Consider the following 7,928-nt stretch of genomic DNA (forward strand, 5'->3'; position numbering starts at 1 on the left):
CAGCATTTGAATCCACATATTTCAACAAAATTATTCTAAATGTATAAAACAATTAACAATATGGCATCAGAATTAGCATATCGTCATCTGCCATTCATTAAAATGCGGTGTACAATAATGGCATCAGAAATAAAGCTTGATCATTTGTCAAAGGCTTAAAAAATGTGTTAGTCACCACTGTAAAAATATTTAAAAACAAATTTTAACGGGGAACATGTGTATTCAATTACAGAAAAAGTAGATTGCATTGTTGTTTTTCCAAAAAAAAAAAATGAACAGTCATAATCATTATTTTTAATCATTCTTATTTCTGTCAAAATATTAATGTTAAACAACCAATAAATACTTCAACTTAGAGCAACTATGCATACCACTAATACAATCACAACATAGAATTGGAATGTACAAAACATCATATCACAGATGAGGAAAATAGTTGCTTCTACAATGAACCGCCGTCTATTCAATGTAAGAACCGCCGTCAATACATATGAATAAACGGTGGTTCAATGTAAGAACCGCCGTCTATACATATGTATAATTACATTTTTTTGTAGAAGCAAAAGGAAGCATATAATCGACTACAAAGGTAACATAAAATCATCAAATACTGTAATTTTTAGTTTACCTCACATCTTCTACTTCACTGCACAAATTTATATCTGTTTACCTGCCCTGATCAAGGTTTACCTTAACTATTTTTGCATAGCTTGCCAATGAGGGTGTTCTAGGTAGACTTATGAACACTTCATCCCTGAAATTGAAGATCTGCTGAAATTAGTTAAAACCCTAACTGCTTCAATCGAAAAACAAATAATATGTATGATCAATACGAAGCAAATTGCCCTAAATTAGAGAAAAGCTAACATACTAATGTACAAAGAAAGGGAGTGTTCTGGAACTTATCTTAGACACTAAGGGCATCCTCAATAGTGGTAGGATTTTGAGGAGAATTTGCAGGTGTGATTAGAAAAGAGAAATGGGTGAAAAGGAAAAAAAGAAAAGTAAAAATAAAAAATAAAATAAAAAACTAACAAAATCCCCTCAAAATCCCTCAAAACCCCCTAAAATCCCCAAAATCCTGACAAAATCCCTCAATTAACATAACTACCACAACCTTCTCTCTCCTCTCTCCTCTCTCCTCCACTTCATCCATTTTACCTAAAACAACGTGAACAATCCCCTATTGGGGTTGCCCTAACAGAAGGTCAATAACATACACACAAATGTTCAAATTTGGGCCCGAATGCATTCTCATAAAAAACAGTAAGATATTTCCAACATAAATCAAAACATAAAATAACATGCATTAAACAAAATCTTAAGAAATCAATAAAAATAGCATAAACGGGAATAAATTAGAAAAAATAGTAGATTCACTTAGCTTTTAGGGTTTTTGACGATGATCTCTAAATCATAAAAGCCGAACAATCGAATGAGTGGTTTTTATATTTCGGCTAAATGGGTCAGGTGAGTGGACCAGGTATGGGTCATTGTTTTGGGCTTCAATCATATGGGTCAGCCTAGGCCTCAATGCTATAAATAAATGTTATTTGGTCTTATTTTAATCACTTATCAATTTATTTAGTAGAATGGTCTAATTAATTATGTGGTATGTACTAGATTAATAGGATAATATATTACTTATGTGACTAATTATTGTGTGGACCATGGTCCACACAATTGTAACATTACATGTATATTAGGTACATTTTTAATATATTAAAAGGACATTATTTTTGTACTGAAGTTATATTACTTTTCCATTGAAGGTACATTATAAATTTAAGTTGTCTAATAATCAGATAATTACTAAAGTTATATTATTGGCTCCCTAACGTTACATTTTGTATAAAATAATTTAAGAAATAAGGGTCAAATAGGCCATTGAACTGTCCACAATAATACAATTGGGTCACTGAACTCAAAAAAACTACAATTAAGTCCCTAAACTAACCTATTTCAAACAATTTGTCCAATTTACAGGTTTTTCCCTTTCTAATAGGTCACCTAATTTAAAATTTTTTTAAAAAATAATTAAATTAAAATAAACTAAAATAAATATATATTTTTTGAAAAAAACATAGCCTCCGCCGGAGTAGCCAGTAGAGGCCGGAGCTGGCAACGAGCAGGTCGCCGTCGGAGACTTGGAGTTTGCAATCGGCAGTTCCGCACTTCCGCTTCGACTTCGCAGAGAGACCGGGAGAACTGGAGAAGACCAAAGCTCACTGGCAGGTCGTCGGTCGCTGGTCGGAGACTCGGAGTTCGCAGTCGGCAATTCCAGCGTTCCGCACTTCCGTCTTCCGCTTCGCACAGTTTGCAGTTCGCAGAGAGGAGAGATAGAGGTCCAACAAATCCTGGAGATTGATGCAGCAGATTCTGGCAATGAATTGGTTGTGCTTGACTACGTTGAAGATATCTACAAATTCTACAAGCTCTCAGAGGTCCAACAATGGCTTCTCCTCCTTTCACTTTCCCAATTTTATATAAAATAATGTACATTTGACCGATCTCGAATCAAGCTTTTTATCGAGCAGCTTGTCAGCGGCTTGACTGGCCTGAAAAGATTACTTACATGGTTTCTGATTTTCTGTGTGATTTAGGAAGAAGGTTGAGTGGGAGATTACATGGCGGCTCAGCCAGAGAACAACGCGAAGATGAGAGCTATTCTTGTGGATTGGATGGTGGAAGTTCACCGGAAGTTTGAGCTCATGCCGGAAACTTTCTACCTTACTGTTAACCTGATTGATCGATTTCTTTCGATGAAGACGGTTTCCAGGAAGGAGCTTCAGCTGGTAGAGATAAGCGCGATGCTGATCGCCTGCAAGTATGAGGAAATCTGGGCGCCGGACGTGAACGATTTCATCATGATTTTCGACAATGCGTATGTTAGGAGTCAGGTTTTGGCCATGGAGAAGACGATTCTCGGGAAGCTGGAATGGTACTTGACGGTTCCGACGCCGTACGTTTTTCTGGTGCGGTACATCAAGGCGGCCGCAGGCGGCGGCGCGGATGATGGAAAGGAGATGGAGAACACGAGCACCTTCGCAGAGAGTGAGAGACAGAGAGAAGGCGTGTGATTTTTTTTTTTTTAATTTTAGTTTATTTTAATTAATTATTTAAAAAAATTATTTAGTTGGGTAACCTGTTAAAAAGGGTGAAAACTTATAAATTGGACAAATTGTTTGAAATGAGTTAGTTTAAGGACTTAATTGTAGTTTTTTTGAGTTCAGTGGCTTAATTGCATTATCGTGTGCAGTTCAATGGCCTATTTGACCCTTATTCCATAATTTAACCTTAGTATATTCTAAATGTACTTTAAAATAATTTTACGTTTTATTTGCATAAATAATCTACACATTGTTGCTATGGAATGTACTTTTTATTTTTGATCCACACATTATGGTGGACCATGGTCCATCAACTAATCATTGTACTGATGTTATGTGGACTGAACTGGTTTTTTTACTTTGAAATTTCTGTTGTCTAATAATGGTCTAATTACTTATGTTTACTTACATATATCTCAGAGAATATAGAGTATTCATCATCAATAAATATTGATGCTCAAGTTACAAACCAAAATACTGCAAGTATTTCTAGAAGATTTTCAAATGGAGGGTGTTTTTGTAATACCTCGTGTTACGACCTTTAATCCTGGATTAATTATTTAATTAATTCCGTAATAATAATTAAAAATGATTTAATTTAGATAGGATCCCCTTTAATTAATTAATGTGGTCCACCATGGATCATGGATCCGAGTCTTAAGCCTATTGGGAATAAAGAGAGTAGACCTTTCACCAGTCAAATTCTAATTAGGAATCATAGATCTATAAATTTGTTAGGGATAGAACATAGGTCTTTACTATTTAGACTCAGATTAGGATTCCTAACTCTATAAATAGGGGATTAGAAAGCAATTAGAACCCTTACCACCCATAGTTGCATTACACGAGATTATTCCCAGGAGATCCCCCACCACCAAAATGTAACATCCCGTGTTACGACCTCTAAACCAATTAATTATTTAATTACTTACCCTAAAAAGAGAATTAAATTCCATTAATTAATTAGGAAGAGTCCACCATAGTCCATGGATCCTTATCCCTAAAACCAACCCCTTAGTCCTATAAGAAATAGAATTAGCAAACTCATACCATTTAGACCCTAATTAGGACTCTTAGATATATAAATAGGGGGCATAGGAGGCACCTAGAATACACCCCACAATAACTTTCACCACACAAGAATTCCCAAGAATCCCCATAGGAGGAATCAAGAAAGAAGAGATCTTAAAGAAAGACCCTTCATAGCCAAGGAATTTAGTTAAGGCTAAGAGGTAACCCATGTCTCACCAAAACCTATTTTCCTTGCTATAATATTCTTCTTTGGCTCCTTCTATATGCTTATGTCTTGATAAAATCCTTCATGATAATTACGATATGATCTTGATGATTTATGAGATGGTTTTATGTGTGATCTTGATGATCTTGATGATGATAAGAGGATCTTGATGATTGTGTGATGTTCTTGATAAATCTTGATGTTTCTTGATATTAAAGATGAAATATGATTTTGATGATTTAGAGCCCTAAGTTAAATTGGGAATTTTACATGGTGATGTTCTTGATATATTTGGGTGGGATTTCGTATGTTCGGGTGTTAATTATGTTTAGAAGTCGTGTTAGGATGTGTTCAATATGATTCTTGGTTTTGATTCATTATTTGACTACGTGGTGTCGTCGTTTGTGTTTAAAAGTATCTAAACTTGGTTTCGGGTTCCACAACGGATCGCCGGCAGCAAGCAGTCGGCGGGCAGACGACTGCCCGCCGGGCACCCGCTGCCCGGAGGATCGTCATCGGCGAGTGGCCCTCCACCCACCGGCTACCGGCTGGAATTCTCCCACTTTGGGATTTTGGCTTCCCCGTTTGATGTTTCCCCGACCCTCGTGGTGTCCCAACGGACCCCAGCTATCGTGCCTAAGTCTAGTTTGATGTTTTCGGGTACCATTCGTAGGATAAAAGAGTCTTGTGTATCACATGCTAGTTGAATTGGTATCCCGTTGGCCTAGGTGAAAGAAGCATGAACCCCTTAGGATTATTCCTAGTTGTGGATGACCACGCGTAGGTTTTATTACACGTTTTCTCCTCTTTCCCGATGTGTTAATATGGGTTGCATGTGCTTGCTATGTGTTATGTGTGCATGATACCCCAATTTGGTTGCGATCAAATTGGTTATACCTGAGTTGCAGTTCAGAAGTTGGCTGCGGTCAAATTGGTTACTCATGAGCTGCGGTTCATTATCCTGGCTGCGGTCAGTGACTCACTTCTAGGGCTGTGGTCCACCTCATGGGCCTCGTGTGCTGTGGTCCACCGACTGGACGCGTCAAGCGGTGTGTAGGGCTACTAGCCACGAGGAAGGCCATAGTCCACCGAATGAGTTCGTCAGGTGGTGTGTAGGGCTATGGTCGGTTGCGATCCACCGAGTGTTTGTGCCAGCGGTGTGTAGGGTCGTAGTCCCCAAAGATCATAGTCCACCGAATGAATCTCTCAGGCGGTGTGTAGGGCTATGATCAGCTACGACCCACCGACTGAGTTCGCCAAGCGGTGTATAGAGTCGCAGTCCCCAAAAGAGGATCACAGTCCACCGATTGAACGCGTCAGCGGTGTGTAGGGTTGTGATCCGCCTTTGAAACTATCGACGATCTATATAATTGGCTGCGGTCAATTCCTTCATGCTGCGGTATGAGGTAGGGTTCTGCGGGGCCGTGTTAGCGCTATATGCACTAACCCTCATGTTTCGCGCATGTGATTGGTCCCGTGGTGCCACCAAAGTGTGCTGATGTGATAAAATATGAATTGAATGGTGATATGAATGATGTGAAGTGGACCTGTGACTCTAGGATATATGTTAGTGTCTTTATATGTTTGATTATGATTATTGAATGTGCATATCCCTAATTGTCGAGTCTATTCCTGATTTTAAAATCTAGAGTTTCCTAAGTATATATCTTCCTGCTTCAAAAATGGTTTTCATATATATATATATATATATATATATATATATATATATATATATATATGAAAACCATTTTTGAAGCAGGAAGATATATACTTAGGAAACTCTAGATTTTAAAATCAGGAATAGCCAAGGGATGATTAATTAAGGCTAAGAGGTAACCCATGTCTTACAAAACCTTTGATAATCGTATGTGTAATTCTGTGATTGAGTCTTGATAGAGCCCTTGCTTAGGATCTATATTGTGCTTATTTGATAATCTTGATGTTCTTGATATTGTGATTGATTATATGAATGATCTTGTATTTTGATTATGTCTAGAGCCCTAGGGTTTATATCGTGAATTTCGTACTATAATGTTCTTGGCATATTTGGGTGGGATTATGTATGATCGGGTGTTGAGTCTAGCCTAGGATTTGTCTTTAGGGTTTTGTGTATAGATTTCTTTATATTCTTGTGGTTCCGGGTGCTCCTGAACCGTTATATGATTAATGTTGAGTCTTGACATGTTTAGAAGTCGTGTTAGAACATATTCGGTGTGATTCTTGATTTAATTCCATTAAATGAATCTGTGGTATTGTCATTATGTGTTTGAATGTGTCTGGACATTGTTTCGGGTTCCACGAGAGGCCCCGAGACCAAAAAGTTGCCTGTGAGTTAGTGGAGGGTAGGTAGGGCCAGGGGTGCCCACCACCTACCCGCTGCCCGTGTTTACTATTCCAGCGGGTAGCCAGCAGGCAAGCGACTGACTGTCGGGCACCCGCTGGAATGGTACGTCACTGCCGGCGGGTGGTCCTCCACCCGCCACCCACCCACTGGAAACTCGGCGTGGTTCCTAGTATTTTTTCCCGTTTGATGTTTCCCCGTGTCCCACTATACCCCGTTTGTCGTGTATGAGTCTCTTTTGGTGTTTTGAGTATCGTTCTAGGAATTTATGTGTAATACGTGTCATTGTTGCTGTGTCTTGATTGTTATTTGATTATGTGTTGATTGATTGAATGGTGATGAGTATCGTGGTCATTGCGCAATGGCCGATGTGGATGATGATGAGATTGTAATTGGTGGAAATGAATTGTTGGCGGTTAGCACCACTTGTGCCCGGTCATTGTACTAAAGGTACAAACCATAGCGATTACTGTGTTAAAGGCACAAACCCACCTTCGACTAGCTTGCCGTTTAGCATGGGTTAGGTTATAAGTGTTGCGGTGTCAGGTTAGAGCTAAGCCCTTGATATTGGCACTAGAGGTGCGGCACCATCTTGATATGTTGGTGGTTGATAGGTGGTTTGTCGGTGGGGGCATGTAGTTGCCTGGAGGAATAAGGGGTGGTGATATAAGGGTGGCCTGGAGGTGTAGGTTGGAACTGATATAAGGACGGAGGGGAGCTACACGGTTGGAACTTGGTATAAGGTTGGAAGATGGATTGTATGCTTTGATGACTACTAGCTAATTGATTGTCTTGAATGCCTTCGTTGCCTCTAATTGTTATTTATATGCTTATCAGTCTGTTATGCCTTGTATTGCGTTCTTTGGATGCATGTTAGTCTTTATGATTATTCTATACTGTTGAGTCTGTTATTGTGTCTTGAGTCTTGATCTTGTATTTAAATTAGAGTCACGTAAGTATATATATATTCCAGTTTCAAAATGAGTTTCTTATATCTACCTATATTGTACTTAACGCGTTTGAGTGTGTTACTAGCATTATTCACTGACGGTTGTTACACCGAATGTTTTCAGGAACGACTGAGTAGCTTCGGAGCGCGCTAGACGGACCAGTGGACTTAGTTAGTTAGTTATAGCCTTGATTAGATGGCCTACGTGCCCTGATTTACATTTGGGTATTCGTGATGGTTTGTGCTTTATGAGATGATGTAGCCTGTGCATCTGAGTTCTCTAGCTCAGAT

The 7,928-nt window shown here is 38.8% G+C and overlaps 1 pseudogene; it reads left to right on the top strand.

Annotated features, from left to right (window-relative positions):
• The first annotated feature begins 1,461 nt into the window (after positions 1-1,461).
• LOC109154730 lies at positions 1,462-3,080 on the top strand (annotated as a pseudogene).
• The last annotated feature ends 4,848 nt before the right edge of the window (positions 3,081-7,928 follow it).

The sequence above is a fragment of the Ipomoea nil genome, unplaced genomic scaffold (assembly GCF_001879475.1).
Source record: "Ipomoea nil cultivar Tokyo-kokei standard unplaced genomic scaffold, Asagao_1.1 scaffold2653, whole genome shotgun sequence".
Taxonomy (NCBI): domain Eukaryota; kingdom Viridiplantae; phylum Streptophyta; class Magnoliopsida; order Solanales; family Convolvulaceae; genus Ipomoea; species Ipomoea nil.